Source organism: Oryctolagus cuniculus, chromosome 6 (assembly GCF_051225735.1).
Source record: "Oryctolagus cuniculus isolate XC-2025 breed Fujian yellow rabbit chromosome 6, ASM5122573v1, whole genome shotgun sequence".
NCBI lineage: Eukaryota > Metazoa > Chordata > Mammalia > Lagomorpha > Leporidae > Oryctolagus > Oryctolagus cuniculus.
In genome coordinates, this window is record NC_142872.1 from 61,545,483 (window position 1) to 61,565,729 (window position 20,247).

Below are 20,247 nucleotides of genomic sequence, written 5' to 3' on the forward strand. Positions count from 1 at the left end.
CCCTGGGTCCCTCTACTCAGCCCCGCGGTGATCTCTGTAGTCACAGACAGCATCCCGGCCCCTGCTCCTCTTAACTTTCTGCCTCCTGAAGGCCAAGGCCACAGCACCCTGTTCTCCTTGGCCTTGTATACCCCCTCCTCCTTGGCCACATGTACCCCCTCTTCCTTGGCCACGTGTACCCCCTCCTGCTTCTCCTGTGCCTTTGCCAACACTGTACCTGCAGAACAAGTCAGACCTGGGTGCTGTGTGTGAGACTCAGAGCCCAGCAGCCCAGGCCAGGCTTGGATGGACTCCATCTCCTGCTGTGACTGCTCCCTGGAATGACTTCACTGTCCTTGATTCATCCTGCAGGGTTTATTTCAGGTAACACCTCTTCCAGGAAGCCTTCCCTGATGGGTACCATTTGTTCTCATAACTTCTCTGCTAGTTTATCTCGAAGGGCCCTACAATTTTCGGAGGGCTTGGAAACTTTCTATGTATGCAGCTCCTGCACTAGACTATTGATTCCCTGACAACAAGAGTGGGGTCTGATTTCTCTTTGGATGGTGACTGCACAGGCCCTGGCATGGTAGTGTTCCAATGTCAACCTTACAAGGGCAGCATTTATAATTTTAATGCATTTGCTTTAAGTAATGCATGCTGGTTTATTTAATTAATTCATGCTTATCTGTGTATTGCAAGTACCTAGAACAGTCTCTGGCACACAGTAGACATATCATAAACGGTGACTCTACAAATAAACAGACGAGTTCACAAGAGTGTCCGGAATGAGACCCTGCAGCCTGGGAGCTGTGTGTGCTCAGGTTAGACTCTGAACCTCTCGGAGCCTCCCGTTCTTGCCCTCTCAATGGGAATACTAATAGAGCTGTTCTCGAAGAGTCACTGTGAGGATGGGTGAAAAGATGCATGGGACAGCATGTAGCAAATGTCAGACACGCAGCCCCAAGCTGGTTGCATGTGAATCCGAGTCTGACCTCCAGGGCCTCAGACAAAGTCCCAGTGGGCCCTGAGGCTGTCCATCTGAGCTGAGTCCCCGCACACCCTCCCTGTGTGGTCCATGGGAAAAGGGGTCGCAGGTCTCTGCTCTTTCTCCTGGGTGAGAGGCCAGTGACCTCTGGGGGCCACCTCTGACTGCTGGGCCGGCGGCTCTATTGTGCAGGCACCGTGGATGGCTGGGCAGCTCCAGCAAGTCCCCAGAGCCCAGCTGGTCAGTGCAGCCAAGGTCATGTCCCCATTCACTGAATGGCTCTTTCTTTAAACAGAGGCAATCTCTTTGGCAGCCACAGGCGGCTCCCAACCCAGCCAGCTGTCTGATGGCTCCCTCAGGTCCCTGCTAGGAAGGGGACTGCAGGCAGAAGGAGCAGCCACGCACACCTGGGTTCTGGGGTTGCCTCCTCTGCCTCTCACTCACTGTGTGACGCAGGACCGGTGGCTCCCCATCTCTGAGTCTTAGTGCTCTGTGTCTGTGAGATGGACAAACAAAGCAGGGAGTAGAGCTGATCTTGTAAAGAGTCACGTGATTATTACATGCATACTATTGTATAGAAATGCGCACTGTGAGAGTTACATACTGAGGAAGCCTGAGGATGGTGATGGCTGCGCATCAGTGTCAAGCTCTGTGCACGTGTGCTCGTGCTGGTGCGTGTGTGCATTTGGATATATATAGACAGACACGGTTATAAATACACAGTGTCGTATTATGTAAGAGAAAGTGACATCACCAGCAAGATGCATTAAAAAATATCTTACTGAGCATGTGTGTAGAAACGAGTGAATAGAGACATTTGGATCTCAGAGCAGTGGACTCATTCTGCCCAAACACGGGTCACTGTCTGGTCCTTGCTAATCTACCCAGAGGTCCCTGGGCGTGGCCTCCGGGCCTGTGGCCCCACTCAGCCATACTGCACTCCGCCAGCTTCCCCTGCTGCTGCCCTACTGGGCTCGGGTCATGCCTCACACCAGGCCCAGCCTCCCTGTTGCCAGCTCTCATGGTGCTGCTGGTTCCTCCTTCACTGCACGTGTGCCAGTGCACACTTCCTGTTATGTGTAATTGTCTCCTCTCCGGACGAGGGGTTGGCCGTGCTGAGGTCAGAGGTCCCACCTGATTTTGTTCTTGGTTTTCTCTCTCTCTCTCTCTCTCTCTCTTTTTTTTTTTTTTTTTTTGACAGGCAGAGTGGACAGTGAGAGAGAGAGACAGAGAGAAAGGTCTTCCTTTGCCGTTGGTTCACCCTCCAATGGCCGCCATGGCTGGCGCGCTGCATCCGGTGCACCACGCTGATCCAATGGCAGGAGCCAGGTGCTTCTCCTGGTCTCCCATGCGGGTGCAGGGCCCAAGCACTTGGGCCATCCTCCACTGCACTCCTGGGCCACAGCAGAGAGCTGGCCTGGAAGAGGGGCAACTGGGACAGAATCCAGTGCCCTGACCGGGACTAGAACCTGGTGTGCTGGTGCTGCTAGGTGGAGGATTAGCCTATTGAGCCACAGCGCCGGCCCTCTCAGTTTTCTCTTGAGCACCTTTTAGAATGTATGGTGCAGTGCGGGTGCATGATAAAACAGTCACATAAATGAACGGATTGGGGGATGATGACTGGCTGGCTGGCTGACTGGTCAGATGGAAGGGTACATGGGTGGGCAGAAGAGGAGGACAGCTGGATGAAGGGATGGATGGATGGATGGGTAGTTTGTTGGTTGGAAGGTGGGCAGATGGGCAGATGGACGGATATGAACATCACAGTTTTTCTTACAGAGCTTACTGTTCATTTTGAGTCACAAGATCTAGACACAGAAAATGATCTGTGTAACCCAAGTCATATGGTGGTCAAGGGTCTGTGCGCAGTGCTGGAAAGACGTCTTCCTGTGACAGTGAGGGAGATGAAGAAGGACTCTGTGGCCGGGAAGGGTGGACGCAGACCCGTGACCACGTCTTTGAAGAATGGCCCTTGTTCCTCTGCAGCGGGAGATGCAGCCTCAACAGACACACGGGCAGCCGCTCCAGCTGTGAGCAAGATCTCTGTGTCTCTGCTGGAATTCAATGTGGCCGCAGTTCAACTCCTTGGGTCTTTATTAGACTGACACCGTGCCAGCCCCGTGCCGGGTTCTGAAGACCCAGAGATGAACGAGAGGTTTCCGTTTGAGAGCCTCAGAGTCCAGGGGAGTCAGATCTGTAAACAGTGAAACGAGGCAGGCATAGAAGAGGACCATGAGCCGAGGAAAAGCTGGACAACCCAAGCCCTTGGGTGGTGACAGGTGCTGAAGGAAGGAGTCTGGGAGGAGGTGATGCTTAACCTGATTCCCAGAGCATCCGTGGGAATGTTCCCCTGCACCCCATCTCACAAGAGACTATTTTCTTGCTGGAGAAAAAAGCATAGGCAAAGCCCAGAAGCAGGTGCACCCTTCCTGGCTTCCCGGCCTGAGTGCCAACTGCTTGTGGGGAGAAGCCAGGAGGCTGAGCAGCCACCTGGTTGGTCAAGGGCTTGGGCTTCTTGGTCAAGGGCTTGGGTTTCATTCTGAAGGTGATGGAAGCACTTGATGGCACTGAGGTGGGAGGGAGACCTCGCCAAGCTTGAGACAGAGTGGAAAAGACATGGCGGGGGAGCGGCTGAGCTGGAAGCAGGCAGGCTGGCTGGCAGGCCGTGGCACATTTGCAGGTGGGGAGAGCGGAATCGGGGGCTGAGGAGAGGGGCTCTTAGATGGGACATCTTCATTTAGGCAGCTCTGAGGGTGGGCGGGTGGCAGGTCCAGAGGTGGCATCCCACTGTCCCGAGCAAATCCCGGGGCTAGGGAACTGGTGATTGCTTTTTCTGCGCCAAGAAGCTCAAGAAATCTGACCCGTCTCCATCCCCGACTCCCTATAAATAGCATGCTCCCTATAAATAGAGCACTTAGCAATGCTGTCTGGCCTTGGAGCCTCTGGTCCACTAGGTGAAGAAGGAAGGGCAAGCCAGGCGGGGCTGCGGGGAGGCAGCGGCCTGGACCAGGCTTCCCCAGGAAGGAGTGCATCACAGGCAAGGGGACTTGGGGCCGGGGAACGACGAGGAGAATAATCCTTGGCCGCAGCCAGAAGAAGATGAACAGTGGAGGATGTACGGCCACGAGCAGGATTTTCTATTTCCAAGTGGATGAGGCAAGGGAACATATTTGCCCAGAGAATTTTGAGAGAAGTGACTCAGGGTTGTGCAACAGCAGAGAGTGTGGTGGAGACGGCTTGGAGCATGGATTCATGTTAACAGCGTTTTCTTTCGAAGGTCAGAGATGCATGCCCACAGCCCAGGCCAGAGGGCGCGTGTTCACAACCCCGCAGCTCCAGGGTGATGGCACTCTGCAGGCCACACCAGGCCGTGGTGACGGGGAGACAACAGAGCAGAGTGGGGACTGTGGCCAAGCAGAGAGCAAGGACCCACCAAGGCAGCAGCCATAGGTCAGTTCCAACCGCTGCTGCCAGGTAGCAGTACAGTTCTGGGGTGGCCATGATTTCTGTGTTTTTCCCGAAAAAAATATAAATTTGGATTTTAATAAAAACATGCTGATTTCTCAAACTATGTGGTGCTCACTCTGTGCAAAGAAACAAAACCCATCCAGCCCTGAGGCCAGATCTGCCCTGGGGCACACAGCAGATTAAAGCACTCCAATCAGAATGCCAGTTAAAATCCTGGCTGCTCTGCTTCCAATCCAGCTTCCTATTAATGCACCTGGGAAGGCAACAGATGATGGCCCAAGTACCTGGGCCCCTGCCACCCACGTGGGAGATATGGATGGGGTTCCTGCTTCTTGGCTTTGGCCTGGCCCAGCCTTGGCTGTTGCAGCCATTTGGGAAGTGAACCAGCAGATGGAAGATCTCTCTCTCTCTCTCTCTCTCTCTCTTTGTCTTTCCTTTCTTTTTCACTCTTCCTTTAACTCCAAGGCATGCTCTGTGGGTGGAGAAGCTGACAGCCAAGGGGACGTGCGTGGGGCTGGCCCTGCTGTACCTGACATAGCGTTCCCAAGCCCAAACTGGGCTGCCCCTTACTGCAGCTGGGAGGATGTTTACTTTGCACCCCCCTCGGTGGATTTCCCTGTGTGTATCACAGTGGGGCTATGGATGTGCAAGCAAGGGTGCCAGGGTGCCCTGGGTACACATGGGTGTGCCTCTGTACATGCGGTGTCTTTTTCTCTTTCTCTTGACTGGGCTTGCAGCTGTCTGTGCAAGGATTTATATCGAGTCTATTAGAGCTTTGTGTGAACAGGTGCCCGGAGATGGAGACGCTGAGCTGTGGTTGTCATATCGGTGTGTTATGAGTACCTGAACACGTGCTTTTATGGGTACAGTCGTCCTTTGGCAGCTGTAGGGGAGTGGTTGAAGACCACCCCCCCACTGCCAGCAGACACCAGCATGCTCCTGTGCTCAAGTCCCTTCTGTACACGCCGTAGTGTTTGCATAGAACCGAGACACATCTTCCTGTATACCTTGGTTCATCTCTAGAACGCTTAGAATATCCAATGCAATGTAAATGCTGTGCAAGTAGTTGTTAGACTCCGATTCTAGGGAATAAAGAAAAGGAAAAAATTGCGTGTGTTCAGGTGCAGTTATTTTTCCCTCCTGGTTTCCATCTGCCCTTGGCTGAATCCACGCTGCAGAACCTGCGGCTGCAGAGGGCTGGCTGTGTGTGCCGGGGGTGGGGAGGGCGGGGATTGGCTGGATGTCTTCTGTGGTTGGATATATAGTCCTGAGACTGAACAGGCCTTGTGTGTGGAGCGCTCAGGGTGCAGTGACTGTGTGAGTGTGTTGGGGGTGGTGCTGACTCCAGGAGAGCATAGAAGAAGCCGCAGACACTGCTTCGCCTTTGTCCTTGCAGCCTCTGAGGATCTGAGCATCTCCTTAGTCGGAAGAGGTCACTGCAGGGAGGAGGGCTTGGCCCAGGCTCTCCCTCCCTGTCCCACCACCGCAGCTGCCAGGGGCAGGGACCTCGGGCTGTGCCCCCTCCGGCCAGGCACTGAGGCTGAACACTCACCCAGACCTGAGGCCATGTGCGCATAAATCTCCAGACTGGATCACGGAATACATGCCATGTCTGGTTTGAGCAGGTTCCCGCTGCAGGCTGAGGGCAGGAGCCACTTAGCAAGCTACCTGGAGTCAACTTCCCTCCGGGAAATGGTCCAGGTCCATCACGGTCTGCTTCACTTGGAGAAAAGTCCCACCTGAGCGATGCCTTCACTACTTATGCTCTTTTTTTTTTTTTTAAAGATTTATTTTATTTGAAAGACAGAGTTACAGAGAGAGGGAGAGACAGAGAGAGAGGTCTTCCATCCGCTGGTTCACTCCCCAGATGGCCGCAACGGCCGGAGCTGCGCAGGTCCGAAGCCAGGAGCCAGGAGCTTCTTCAGGGTCTCCCACGTGGGTGCAGGGGCCCAAGGACTTCCACTGCTTTCCCAGGCCACAGCAGAGAGCTGGATGGGAAGAGGAGCAGCTGGGACTCGAACCAGCGCCCATATTGGATGCTGGCGCTTCAGTCCAGGACTTTAATGCGCTGTGCCACAGCGCCGGCCCCTGCATTGCTCTTTTAAAGAAACACATCCTGAAGGCTAGGGTGATTGCAGAGTACTCTAATACCTCTCGTAACGGCTACTTATGTAGCATTTTTATTTAACCCTATATGGTTTTTAAAAAATAAATACCCATTTCAGCTTTATTCAAGGCAATGATGACTATATAATTGAGGATTAAATGTGCTGTCATAATTTTATATATATGGATTGTAGACACACAGAGTTCCCCTTGGTGTAACTTTTGTTCACTTATTTCTTCACAATCTTACTTATACATGAAAATACAGCAATTTTTTTAAAGATTCATTTTTATTTATTTGAAAGGTAGAGTTACAGAGAAGCAGAGGCAGAGAGAGAGGGGTCTTCCATCTGCTGGTTCACTCCTCAAATGTCCGCAGTGGCTGGAGCTAGGCCGATCTGGAACCAGGAGCCAGGAGCCAGGAGCCAGGAGCCAGGAGCCTCTTCCTGGTCTCCCATGCGGGTGTAGGGGCCCAAGAACCTGGGCCACCTTCTACTGCTTTTCCAGGCCACAGCAGAGAGCTGGATCAGAAGTGGAGCATCGGGGACTTGAACCGGTGCCCATATGGGGTGCTGCACTGCAGTTGGTGGCTTTACCCACTGTGCCACAGCTCCAGCATTGAAAACACAGTAATTTAAAAAAAAGAGAGAGAGTGGGTGTGACTCTACCACTATTGCCTTTCTCTAAATGGACGTCTTTTTAATGGACACATAAGAACCATGCCCAGTGACAGGGTTCAGTGTAATGATCAGATTCGAGTAATTAGAATACTCACAACTGCAAACATTGATCGTTTCAGAATCCTCTCTCCTAGGCATTTTGAAATACACAGTACGTGCTTGTTCACGCTGGTGATTCTCCTGTGCGACAGAACATGGGAACCCTTTCCCACTCCTGTAATTGCAGACTCATTGTGCAATCTCCCCAATTCATTTTTTTTTTTTTTTGACAGGCAGAGTGGACAGTGAGAGAGAGAGAGACAGAGAGAAAGGTCTTCCTTTGCTGTTGGTTCACCCACCAATGGCTGCCACGGCTGGCGCACTGCGGCCTGCGCACCGCGCCTATCCGAAGGCAAGAGCCAGGTGCTTCTCCTGATCTCCCATGGGGTGCAGGGCCCAAGCACTTGGGCCATCCTCCACTGCACTCCCGGGCCACAGCAGAGAGCTGGCCTGGAAGAAGGGCAACCGGGACAGAATCCAGTGCCCCAACCGGGACTAGAACCTGGTGTGCCGGCGCTGCTAGGCAGAGGATTAGCCTGTTGAGCCGCGGTGCCGGCCCCCCATTCATTTCTAAATCACAAAGCCCCATATAATGACATGTATTTCACGCCCTGATACCTAATGCACTAAAGGGCATCAGCTGCGATGCACCCTAGCATCTCGCTGGCCCTGGTTGGGATGAGAGCGCCCTGGAGGCCGCCTGTTAACTCCTCGAAGGTGACTGTCAGTTTCAGAGGAGCTGATTTCTCCGAAGTCACACTTTTTGCAGAAAAGCAGCCAGGCCCGGTGCACCTGCCTTCTGTTCCTGCTAGGGAGGTGTCCCCATCCACAGGTGGAAGTGTGGCTTTCCCGGATCAGGGCAGGAGGCCTGGAGCAGGATACAGAGCTATGGGCTGCAAAGGACTTTCCATGGGCCCTTTTGGCTCCATCCGCCTGCGGTAGGTTCCTCCCCCCGGGGCCTGGCAGCTCCGTGGTGTCACTGCCTAGATAATCCTGGGCCAGATATCAGGCACTGGTCTCCTCCCCTTGGGAATGGACAGGATAGGTGGGGAAGGGAGACTGAGAGAAGGGAGGGGGGAGTGGGGAGGGGAGAAGTGGGGAGGCAGATGCCCGGACAGATGGGCTGGGCCCTGGGCTCGGCAGGCCTAATGAGTTTCCTTCCCCGGCCCTCAGGCAGGTCGGTGAATGAGACCAGCGCCAGCATCTGGGATGATCGCAGGATGAGGCTAATAAATCAGGCCCGTGCTGCACTCTGCCTGCCTGGAGACGGAGGAGGCGAACCAGCGGCAGGGAACCTGCAGGGGTCCTGAGAAGCCCGCAGCGGCCAGCCTGAGGGTGGCGCTGGGAGGCACTGCCTGTTGGCAACAGCTGGGGGCTTTGGAAGGTACTTCCCCAGGCAGCGTTGTGTTCCCAGGGGCAATGGTGGGTTAGATGAGATGTCCCAGGGCCGTGACTCGCTCACAACCCTTCATTGCTGCCACTTCGGTACAAGCACTCATTCCTCCCTGCAGGAAGGCTTCCTGGCCTCCTAGGGGCCCACCCATGTACTCCCCAGGGTCCCTCAATTTCTGCCTTCAGTCCTCTGACCACACACAGGCCCTGAATGCCACCTGGGGGCAGGGGAGGTCCACTGAGTGCCTGGCATGTGGTATTTATTCACTGGCATCCGCTGAATGAAAGAAAGAAGCAGTAGCAAGGATGGTTTCTTCCCTGTGCCATTGGACTCACGCCACCACGGACAGACGAGGCTGGAAGAAGTACATGCCACTCGCACATCCCAGGACCCTGGGGACATGAGAGGCCTCAGGCCAGCAGCCACCACTAACCAAGGGTGAGACCTCAGGTCAGGGATTCACCTTCCAGAACCTCAAGGGGCCTCCGCAGCAGGGCAGGAAGTCTGGTTTGTGGGGATCAAATCAGGGAACTGTTTGGCGATGCTTCTGCAAGCTTGCGTGACCTCACATCTCAAAGTGGAAGCGAGGGGCCGCCCGAGGGAGGGTGGTGCTGAACTTCATGGTGGAGGTGAGCGCCTGGAGTGCAGACAAGGGTGGTGAGCTTCCCTGTGCTCTTTTCCAGCTCTGACAGCCAGGTCCTGTAGCCCAGCGTGCTGGGTTCGATGGCTGGGTCGCTGTGTTCCTACAGGGGTGTCCCTCACCCACTCCACGCTGCCTCCCCTGTGAGGCGAGGCTTCACGCACCCCCTACCTCGTGGTGCTAGAGTGATGGTGGGGGAGGGTGAGGTTTGGGGAATGAAATAGTCATAAAACTTCATTTTTCTTGGGTGCCTACTGCTTGCATGGCACTGTGGTATTGCACATCAAGCAGTGAACAACAAAACAAAAACCTCTGCCTTCAGGAAGTGGAAATTTTAGAGGGGACTAAACAATGGACAAGATATAAAAAAGTGGCTGGCGCTCACCTGGCTAATCCTCTGCCTGCGGTGCCGGGACCCCAGGTTCTAGTCCCGGTTGGGGTGCCGAATTCTGTCCCGGTTGCTCCTCTTTCAGTCCAGCTCTCTGCTGTGGCCCAGGAAGGCAGTGGAGGATGGCCCAAGTGCTTGGGCCCTGCACCCGCCTGGGAGACCAGAAGGAAGCACCTGGCTCCTGGCCTCGGATCGGCACAGCGCACCAGCTGTAGCGGCCTTTTGGGGGGTGAACCAGCGGAAGGAAGACCTTTCTCTCTGTCTCTGTCTCTCTCTCTCTGTCTAACTCTGCCTGTCAAAAAAAAAAAAAAAAGATATAAAAAAGCAACAAGAAGGTAAAGTCTTCAGTCTTTTCGTGCTGATATTAGGAAAACAAGCTGGGAGCTAGGGAGTGTGTGTGTGTGTGTGTGTGTGGCGGGGGGAATGCACCATGCATGGTCAGGTTGGGAGGTTGGGGAAGGCATCCCCAAGAAAATCTTCTGACAAAAGCCCACTGAGCATGGGCAGGCATAGAGGGAGCCCCCGTCCGAGGGACTCCAGCCTAACTCAAGGAAGAGAGGAAAGAGGTGCGCCTGCTCCTTGGGTCTTTACGGGACTCAAGCACCTTGCAGTTCCTGCCAAGAGCTTCCTCCCCTCCCCCAGCCCACTTGGTCTCCTGCTAACTTCCCTCTCCCCCTTGATTTTGCTCAGCCTGTGCTCTGAGTGCTTCCCTAGAAAAATCAGTTTCTCTGCCATACAAGAGTCACATGCAGGCGTGTGTGTGTGTGTGTGTGAGTGATGGCATGACATTTGTGGATGCATCTGTGCCCATGTGCCCCAGGCGGGAGAGTGTTTCTGTGTGTACAGGGGTTGAATGTGAGGTCTAAGTTCAAGGTTGCAGATAGATCCTGGGAATGTGTGAATTCAGGGTTCTAACTGGGAGTGTGCCTGTGCGAGGTTGAGGAGGCGTGGGGTGCGTACGTGCCTGTGCGTGGGCTCAGGTTGTTCCTGAGCCCCGGTACCAGCACATACCTGGTCTCTTGGAGAGAAGAGGGCAGGCCTGGCTGGCAGAGGCTTCTCCGGGGTAGATTTCACACGCTAAGGGAAGGGCTCTGGGCTTATCCCAGAGTCCTGTGTTTTGCCATCTTAATCTCAAGGGGTTGGGGCTCAGACTGGGCTTAGCAGGGTGGGGAGTGGGAAGAGAGTGACACTTTCCAAGGGGGCTGAGCTGAGGCTGGCCCCTAGTGGCTGGCACTTCCAGGAAGCAGGCTGGGGCACCAGTATCCCCCGAGGATACCCCGACCGGTGCACTCGTGTGTCCCAGAGGGTTGAATGCCTCCAGTTCTTGACAACTGCAGAAGTTCAGGACGTTTGCTACGTTTGTGATTAATAACAGCAACCAACTGCTCTCAGGCACTCCCTACCGCAGGATTTTTTGACCTTTTACAGCTTTGTTTGAAGAAGATACTATGGTTTTTCTAGTTCTTAAGGTTACAGAGACTAGCGAACAGGGCTGGGATTTGTATCTGTATCTGGGATCTGTATCAGACACATTTGTATCTGAATGTATTTGTATCTTGTTGAGGCTAGAAGTTCAAGAGCATCTACTAGGTGTCTGGTGAGGGCCTCTGGCTATGTCACAACAGGGCAGAGGGCAGGACATGGTGGCACAGAGCCAGCTGATGGCCTCCTCTTAGGAGGCTGTTAACGCCATCCCAGGGGCACCTGCCCCCATGACCTCCTCGAACCCTAGCAATCCCTCCACGGTCCCACCTCCAAAGACCACTAACTTGTTATGACTTTGGGGATTCAGTTGCCAGGACATGAACTTCTGGGGCACCCATGCAAACCACAGCAGGAAGTCACGTACGCCTGTCTCACAGAGCATGGCAGCCGCACTTGTGTGGATGCTTCCCACCTGATAACCGGATCTCCAAGTCCCTAAACACCTGTCCACCTAGAGCTTGGGTCAGACCTCACAAGTTAAGGGTCCATAGGACCGCCTCCTCCCCCAACTTTAGATGCCAGGAACAGGTTTTGGGGCTCCCACACTTCTGACCAATCAGCTCTAAATCAGGAGATTTGGATAATTTTCTGAAACAGCCCACAGAAATTGGAAAGGTACTTTGCTTATGGTCGCCAGCTTGTTATACAGGCTCTGACTCAGGAGCAGCCAGGTGGGAGGGTGTGCGGGGCGTGGGGGAAGGAGCTTGGAGCTCCCACCCTCTCTGCAGATGCACCCTTCTCCTAACCCCTCCCCGTGCTGGGTGCCAACTGCAGGTCCTCTCCATGCGCCACTGATTGCCGTTGCTATGGAGGCTTCGCAACACAGGCGGAGTTGATGAAATCACTGGCCGCTGCTGGTTGAGTCCATCTCCAGCCTCTCTTCCCTCGTCCTCTCCAGAGGTGGGGCTGAAAGCTCCAACCATCCTCTCTTGCCTTGGTCTTTCTGGTGGCCAGCCCCAGCCACCTCACTACCACGCAGAAAGACACTGACGCCACTGCCACCAGACTCCGAGGGACTTTGATGCCTTGATCTCGGGAGCTAGGGACTAACCAAATACCACACACCAAAAATGCTCCTCTCATCCCTGTCACTCAGGAAATTACAGGGATTTGAAGAGCCCTGGAGGGACTCCAGGAATGCAGGAGAAAGACCAAATGTGTGTGAGAGGGAACTTAAAAGGTTCACAGGAAATGGAAGTAAGATGCTTGCGTATTTGGTGTAAGAAATGCTTGAACTCCACACATAGCCTCAATGGACACTATGAGGACTCCTCTTATGCGGTGGATTTAAACAGTTTTTGAATCAAAATAAGCTTATCTTTTAATTCTGTTTTCCATGAACTATGTCTGCATATATATTCTTATTATATTACAATGGCACAGAAGGTCTCTGATTGATCTTATCGGGATCAATCAAAATTGTTTGAGAGGGGGCCAACACTGTGGCGTGGTAGGCTAAGCCTCCATCTGCAGTACCAGCATCCCATATGGGTGCCGATTCATGTTCCAGCTGCTCCACTTCTAACCCAGCTCCCTACTAGTGCACCTGGGAAAGCAATGGAAGATGGCCCAAGTGCTTGGATCCCTGTACCCACATGGGAGATCCAGAAGAAGCTCCTGGCTGCTGGCTTCAAATTGGGCATAGCTCTGGCCACTGCAGCCATTTAGGGAGTGAACCAGTGGATAGAAGACCTTTCTCTCTGCCTCTGTCTCTGCCTCTCTGTAACTCTCTGCCTTTTAAATAAACAAATAAACTGTTTGAGAGAAGAGATTGCATGACTGGCTCATGGCTCAGGTTGGCTCAGTTGACAGTGACTAGGGAGACTGTTCATACAAGACACATGGCCTCTTTTTTTTTTTTAAGATTTATTTTGTTTATTTGAAAGGTAGAGTTACAGAGACAGAGACGAGAGAGAGAAAGAGGGAGAGTGGTCTTCCATCCACTGGTTCACTTCCCAAATGGCCACAATGGCCAGAGCTGGGCTAATCTGAAGCCATCCTAGAACCAGGAGCTTCTTCTGGGTCTCCCACATGGGTGCAGGGGCCTAAGCATTTGGGCCATCTTCTGTTGCTTTCCCAGTTGTATTAGCAGGGAACTGGATCAGAAGTGGAGCAGCTGGGACTGGAACCGGCCCCAGATAGGATGTCATTGTTGTAGTCTGCAGCTTTACTCACTATGCCACAGCGCCAGGGCAAAACACAGCCTCTTAAGCTACAGGTAGTGGTTGGAGTGGGGCTAGGATAATTCCCAGGAAAAAGAGGTGGTGCTGGAAAGATGGGATCATGATCATCAACTACACTTTAATCTTTGAGCCAAATTGGAATTGTCCTCAAAGGCTTATTTGAATGGATTCCCCCTCCCCCAATATGTTTTGGTCTCCAGAGACTCTTATTAAGGCTCAAAGAATACTGAGAAAATTCAAAATGAAACTTAAATTAGTTGCCAAGGAGTTGAGAGCGAAATCACTTGGGATTGGGAAGAGAGCCGATGTCTACGGGATGTGATTTGGATCCTGAACCTGAGAATGCACACATAAAACACAAAGGGAGAAAGCTTAGAGAAAATGTAGGCTTTGGAGTCCAGCCAAGCTAGGAGGAAACTCCAGCCAGCTCTCCCAGGACCTGGTTGTGTGGCCTTGGGTAAGCTACCTCACCTCGCTGAGCTCTTGTACAACCCAGGACTGAAACCAGCAGGGCTGGGGCAGCCCAGAGATGAGGCCGCTTATTTCATCGGCATCTTAGAGATGCACGTCAAACAGGTGCAGCTGGACATCATCCTGAAGCTTCCCTGTTGATCCATGTTCTAGCGACCGGATTGCGGGTCTGGTGATGTAGCTCTGGCCAGGAAGTGAGAAGATGAAGCCCTACATTCCTCTGGGGAAGTGAGCCTTCTGCTGGCTTGGTTTCCACTTGATCTTGAGGTAGCACAGATGAGTGGAACAGGCGGCAGTTTTGAAGTCAGGCAGAACCTGGCTTGAATCCCACGTTTGTCACCGATAGACACATGACCATGGGTAAGTCACTCACCTTCTCTGATCTGATCTGTAAAAGGTGGGGCAACTCCTTCCCCCAAAAGCTGTTCATGAGCATTAAATGTAGGAACACACATACAACTGACCAGCAAACATTAAGTATGCAGTTACTGATTTCACTCACACACAAAAACCACACTGGGGCCGGTGCTGTGGTGCAGCAGGTTAAGCCATTGCCTGGGACACTGGAGTCCCATATGAGCACCAGTTCCAGTCTCAGCTGTTCCGCTTCTGATCCAGCTCCCTGCCAATGTGCCTGGGAAAGTAGTGGAAGACGGTCCAAAGGAATGGGCACCTGCCACTCACAGGGGAGATCCAGATGGTATTCCAGCTCCTGACTTCGGCCTGGCCCAGCCCTGGCCATTGCAGCCATTTGGAAAGTGAACCACTGGATAGAAGATCTCTCTCTCTCTCTCTCTCTCTCTTTCTCTATGTCTCTCCCTCTCTCCTGTAAACTTTGCCTTTCAAATAAATGAATAGATCTTTGAAAAAAGCATACTGAGCACCTACTGTTCATGCATGTATTCAACAAGTATTTATAGAGCACCTCTCTGCGCCAGCAACTCTAACAGTGTTGTGTCCGGTATGAGATCCTCCCCAAAACAACTCACAAAAAGCAGGCTGGATGCAACAGCAAGAGGATTTTATTACCAGCTAGCTGGGGCTCTTACCGGCACATACGATGCAGCGCAGTGCTGAGGCAAGAAGCCCTGTCCCTCTCCCTCCCAGCATTTTTATGCACTCGAGTCAAGAAGTACATATATCACTACACACGTAGGCAAGTTCCTTATTCCTTATATGGTGATTACCTAAATTTATGCATTTTATTGGTGCATTTGAGCAACTTAGGGGCTAGGCATCACACAGGAAGGTGGAAGAATCTAAATTCCAGGAATAGTTTCACTCCTGTACCCCTAGGCCCATCTTTTCTGGCTTAAAATAAAGCCTGTCATGGAGGAACGGTGGTTCTCATGACAGGTCCTGAAAGTTCTTAAGACCAAGATTTTAATATGTTGCCCCATTTTTTATATCATTTAATCTTAACATACTACATACTATTAAGCCTTAATTTCAAATGTACTTAATCTAAACTAACTCATGGTTTGAATTAATTATGCATAACTGAACTCCACAACAGGTGCACAGCCAGATCTGATTTTAGTCCCGGTTTAGTAGCTACTGGCTGTGCCTCCTGGGGCTGGGCCGTTCACTTGGGTGAGTCTCAGCTTTCTTAGCTGTGAAATGGGGATGAGACTATCCTAGAGTGAAGAGCATTTCTGCACTCCTCCCCCAGCGTCCGAGCAAGGAAAGCTTCTGCTCCTTGCCCTCCTCCTTCACCGCCCTCTCCTCTTCCTCTTCCTCTTCCTCTGCTCTGCAGTTCTTAACAGTCTGGCCAATAAATCTTCATCCCCCTTGCACATTCCAAGGTGCTTTAAGGACAGGAGAGGGTGGGGTTTCGAGTTAGAAAACAAAGCTCTGTCTTCGCTTTGTGGGCCCGCTGTTTGACCTTGGACACTCCCTTCCTCTCTCTGTCCCTTAACTTCCCCATCTGTCAGTCACGTGGAATAATGGCTCCTGCTTCCCAGGCAGGTGGTGAGGATCATTGGAAATCCTGTAGCTAGGACCTGGGGTATCTCAGGCGCCTGCTTAGCAGCACCTGCTACCTTTCATTTCTAACCCTCAGTTCCTCATCGCAAAATGAGCCAGGATTTTCCCTAACATTTCCCTGTGTACCAGGCTTAACCCTATCATTGTTTAATCTGCACAGCAACCCAGTGTGGTTGTTATTTTCATTATTTCTGTAGTAGAAGGGATCTTCAAAGAAGTCCATGGAAAATATGTATTAGGAAAAAACTGCATGTGAAATTCAAAGGTGTTGTTTTGCACCCAAATAAGCTTAGCTTTTAGAATAAGGAGTCAAATGAGTTAAAAGGCAGTCTGGAAATTAAGGGTGGAAAATGTCCCCCCAAAAGTTATCCTTAGCAAGGTCAGAAGTGCCGGCCAATCTTATCATGAGAATAGCCGGGGAGTGGTGACTCCGCCCTTCTGAGCTCCCGGTTTACTGTAAAACAAATTAGGGACCCCACCCTCGGAGTGGCTCTTTTGTCTTATCCAGAGCCAGGAACACAGGGGAAAGGACTGCAAATCAGGTCTTTTGATGGATTTTTTCCCTGCCTTGTAACTGAATGTCAACATTTTTTTTTTTTCAAAATTGGGCTTAAAAATCCCAGTGCCCCCATGGGAGACCAGGAGAAGCACCTGGCTCCTGCCTTCGGATCAGCGCGGTGCGCCGGCCGCAGCGTGCCAGCCGTGGCGGCCATTGGAGGGTGAACCAACGGCAAAAGGAAGACCTTTCTCTCTGTCTCTCTCTCTCACTATACACCCTGCCTGTCAAAAAAAAAAAAAAAAAAAAAAGAAAAAGAAAGAAAAAAGAAAAATACCAGTGCCAAGGGGCCCTTTGGATTTTATCTCGTTTGGAAGCCCCTCTCCATGCCACCCTGGCTGGAAGTCACTGATAATAATAATTCTCGCTTTTAAATCTCTCTGCTTGTCCGCTTGGAAATTCTCCTTCCGTGGGAGACAGAGAACCAAGGTAATAATATTCTCTCCGACACCGCTTCACCGGTGACATTTCCACAAATATTCTGAAGTCCCCTCGTGTGTGAGGCAGCCAAGCACAGAGAGGGCGACTTGGCTGTTCCCAGTACCCTGAGCTAGAAAGTGACGGGTTCAGCATCCTTTGGCCCGAGCCTCTGTTCCAGGCCCGCTTAGTGCTCCCTGCCTCTCCTCCCCCCAGCCCCCCACCCCCACCCCCACCCCGGGCGCTCTGCGGGCTGTTCTGTGCAGGAAGGCTGTTGGCCCCCGCAGCTTCTGCTATGAAGACACATTGAAGGCCCGTGAGCTGCTCTCTGTGCGGCTCCATCACAGCTCCCTGTCCTGCTTCTATGCCCAGTTCTGGCTGTTGCAGCCATTTTGGGAGTGAACCAGTGGTTGGAAGACCTTTCTCTCTGCCTCTCCCTGTCTCTGTAACTCTACCTCTCAAATAAATAAACAAAAAATCTTTTTTAAAAAGGTGACGTCGGCCGGCGCCACAGCTCAATAGGCTAATCCTCCGCCTGTGGTGCCGGCACACCGGGTTCTAGTCCCAGTCGGGGCGCTGGATTCTGTCCCAGTTGCTCCTCTTCCAGTCCAGCTCTCTGCTGTGGCCCGGGAGTGCAGTGGAGGATGGCCCAAGTGCTTGGGCCCTGTACCCGCATGGGAGACCAGGAGAAACACCTGGCTCCTGGCTAGGGATCAGCGCGGTGTGCTGGCCGCAGCGTGCTGGCCACAGCGGCCACTGGGGGGTGAACCAATGGAAAAAGGAAGACCTTTCTCTCTGTCTCTCTCTCTCTCACTGTCCACTCTGCCTGTCAAAAAAAAAAAAAAAAAAAAAATTAAAAAGAAAAAAATGATGTCTGTACTGAACACAAACTTTTCCTTGTAGCCATTTCCTAAACAATACTGTGTAACAAACATTCACATAACATTTTTTTTTTTTTTTTGACGGGCAGAGTGGACAGTGAGAGAGAGAGAGACAGAGAGAAAGGTCTTCCTTTTGCCGTTGGTTCACCCTCCAGTGGCTGCCATGGCCGGCGCGCTGTGGCCAGTGCACCGTGCTGATCCGAAGGCAGGAGCCAGGTACTTCTCCTGGTCTCCCATGGGTGCAGGGCCCAAGTACTTGGGCCATCCTCCACTGCACTCCCTGGCCACAGCAGAGAGCTGGCCTGGAAGAGGGGCAACCAGGACAGGATCCGGCACCCCAACCGGGACTAGAACCCGGTGTGCCAGCGCCGCAAGGCGGAGGATTAGCCTAGTGAGCCGCGGCGCCGGCCTCACATAACATTTTATATTGGGTATTGTAGGTCATCTAGAAAGACTGAAAGTATTAAACAGGATATACTCATCTTCTACACAAATATCTGCCACGTTAGATAAGAGACTTGGGCACCCACAGATTTGGGTATTTACAGGTGTCCTGGGACCTACCCCAGTCCCTCCCTTTCCAGAAACCCAGAGGTGACTGTACAATCAAGCAGGGCCCCCTTAAGAGTGCTGAAACATTTAAAAATAATAATAGTAACATTTAAAAAATCTTAAAGAATGCTGAAAATTTATTTATTTGAGAAAGAAGGCTTCCTTTTTAAAAAAATATTTATTTATTTATTTATTTGAAAGTCAGAGTTACACAGAGAGAGAAAGAGAGGCAGAGAGAGAGAGAGGTCTTCCATCCACTGGTTCACTCCCCAGCTGGAACTGCATCGATCTGTAGCCAGGAGCCAGGAACTTCTTCCGGGTCTCCCACGCAGGTGCAGGGGCCCAAGGAAACTTGGGTCACCTTCCACTGTTTTCCCAGGCCATAGCAGAGAGCTGGATCAGAAGTGGAGCAGCTGGGTCTCGAACCAGCACCCATATGGAATGCTGACACTGCAAGCAGCGGCTTTACTGGCTACGGCACAGCGCTGGACCCAAAAGTCTTCCATTTGATGATTCACTCCCCCAGATGCCTGCAACAGCCAAGGATGTGTCAAGCCTGGAGCCTGGAGCCAGGATCCAGGAATACCGCCCAGGTCTGCCCCACGGGTGGCAGGAACTCACTGACTTGAGGCAGCAGGGATGGCTGCTGTCGCCCTCCGTGGGCTGTTCCTGTTCTCATTCTCCACGGCCTCCGCCTGGCTTCTCAGCCCATGGCCTTGGCCTCCCTCTCCTGCTGTCCCCTCATCTGCAGTGAAATCAATGGCTTCTATTTTTAGTTGCTCTAATAGTCAGAATTTCACACCCAACCTTCCTCACCCTGCTGAGCTCTGCTGCGACCTGGCCCACCTGGTACTCATTGTAGATATTATTGGCCCTATCTCCAGCTTCTTCAATGTCTGCTAACAAGAAAGATCCTTATCCTGTGCTGTTCTGAGCTTGCCACTTTCCTTTTCTTTAAAGATCTATTTATTTATTTGAAAGGCAGAGTTACAAAGAGAGAGGGAGAGATAGAGCGAGAGAGCAAGATCTCCAAATGGCCACACAGCCAGGGCTGGGCCATATTGAAGCCAGGAGCCAAGTGGGACTTGGGCCATCTTCCACTGCTTTCTCAGGTCTGCTAGCAGAGAGCTAGGTAGGAAGTGGAGCAGCCGGGACTCGAACCCTTGCTCATATGGGATACTGGCATTGCAGGTGGTGGCTTAAGCCACTGTGCCACAGCTCCAGCCCCTCCACTTTCCTTCCTTAAACACTACACTTTGGGGCTGTGTGTTAGGCCACTCTTGGAATGCTGGCATTCCGTATCGGAGTGCTGGCTGAGTCCAAGTTACTCCGTTTCCAATCCAGTTTCTTCCTACTAAAGCACCTGGGCAAGCAGCAGAAGATGGTCCAAGTGCTGGCAACCCTGCCACTCACTTGGGTGACTTGGATGGAGTTCTGGGCTCTTGGCTTCAGCCTGGTCCGACCCGGCCCCTGGGACCACGTGGTGGGGACGAATCAGCAGAAGGAAGATCTCTCTCTGTCTCTCCCTCTGTCTGGGTTACTCTGCCTTTAGGAAGAAAAACCCACTGTGTTTCTTCTTGACTCCTGCAGAAACTAGAAATCCACTTTTCTCCTCTTTATTCGGGGAGCAGCTGATGAGAAGCTGTCTTATTCACCAGGGTTTTCTGGGGACGTAGAACCAATAGTGTGAGTACAGGGAGGGTAAGAGATCCATTCGGAGGAGCTGGCACCGGAGAACAGAGGCCGGCACGCCCCAGATTTGCAGCGTGGGCTGCCAGGCCGGAGCCCCAGCAGAGCCTGGGCACAGATGAGTGCACGAGCTGTCTGCTGGGGAAGCCCTTGGTGCCCGTTTGTTCCGCTCAGCGGTGGCATCAGGCCCGCCCACGTCACCCAGGCCAGTCCCCCTTGCTCAGCTCCACACTGTACACGCTCACCTCCTCCAGAGACACTGTCCAAGCTGACACCAAATCAATCCGCCTCCGCTAACAGCCCAGAGGGGCCCCTCCCCGCCACGCAGAACCCACCCCCGTCCTGC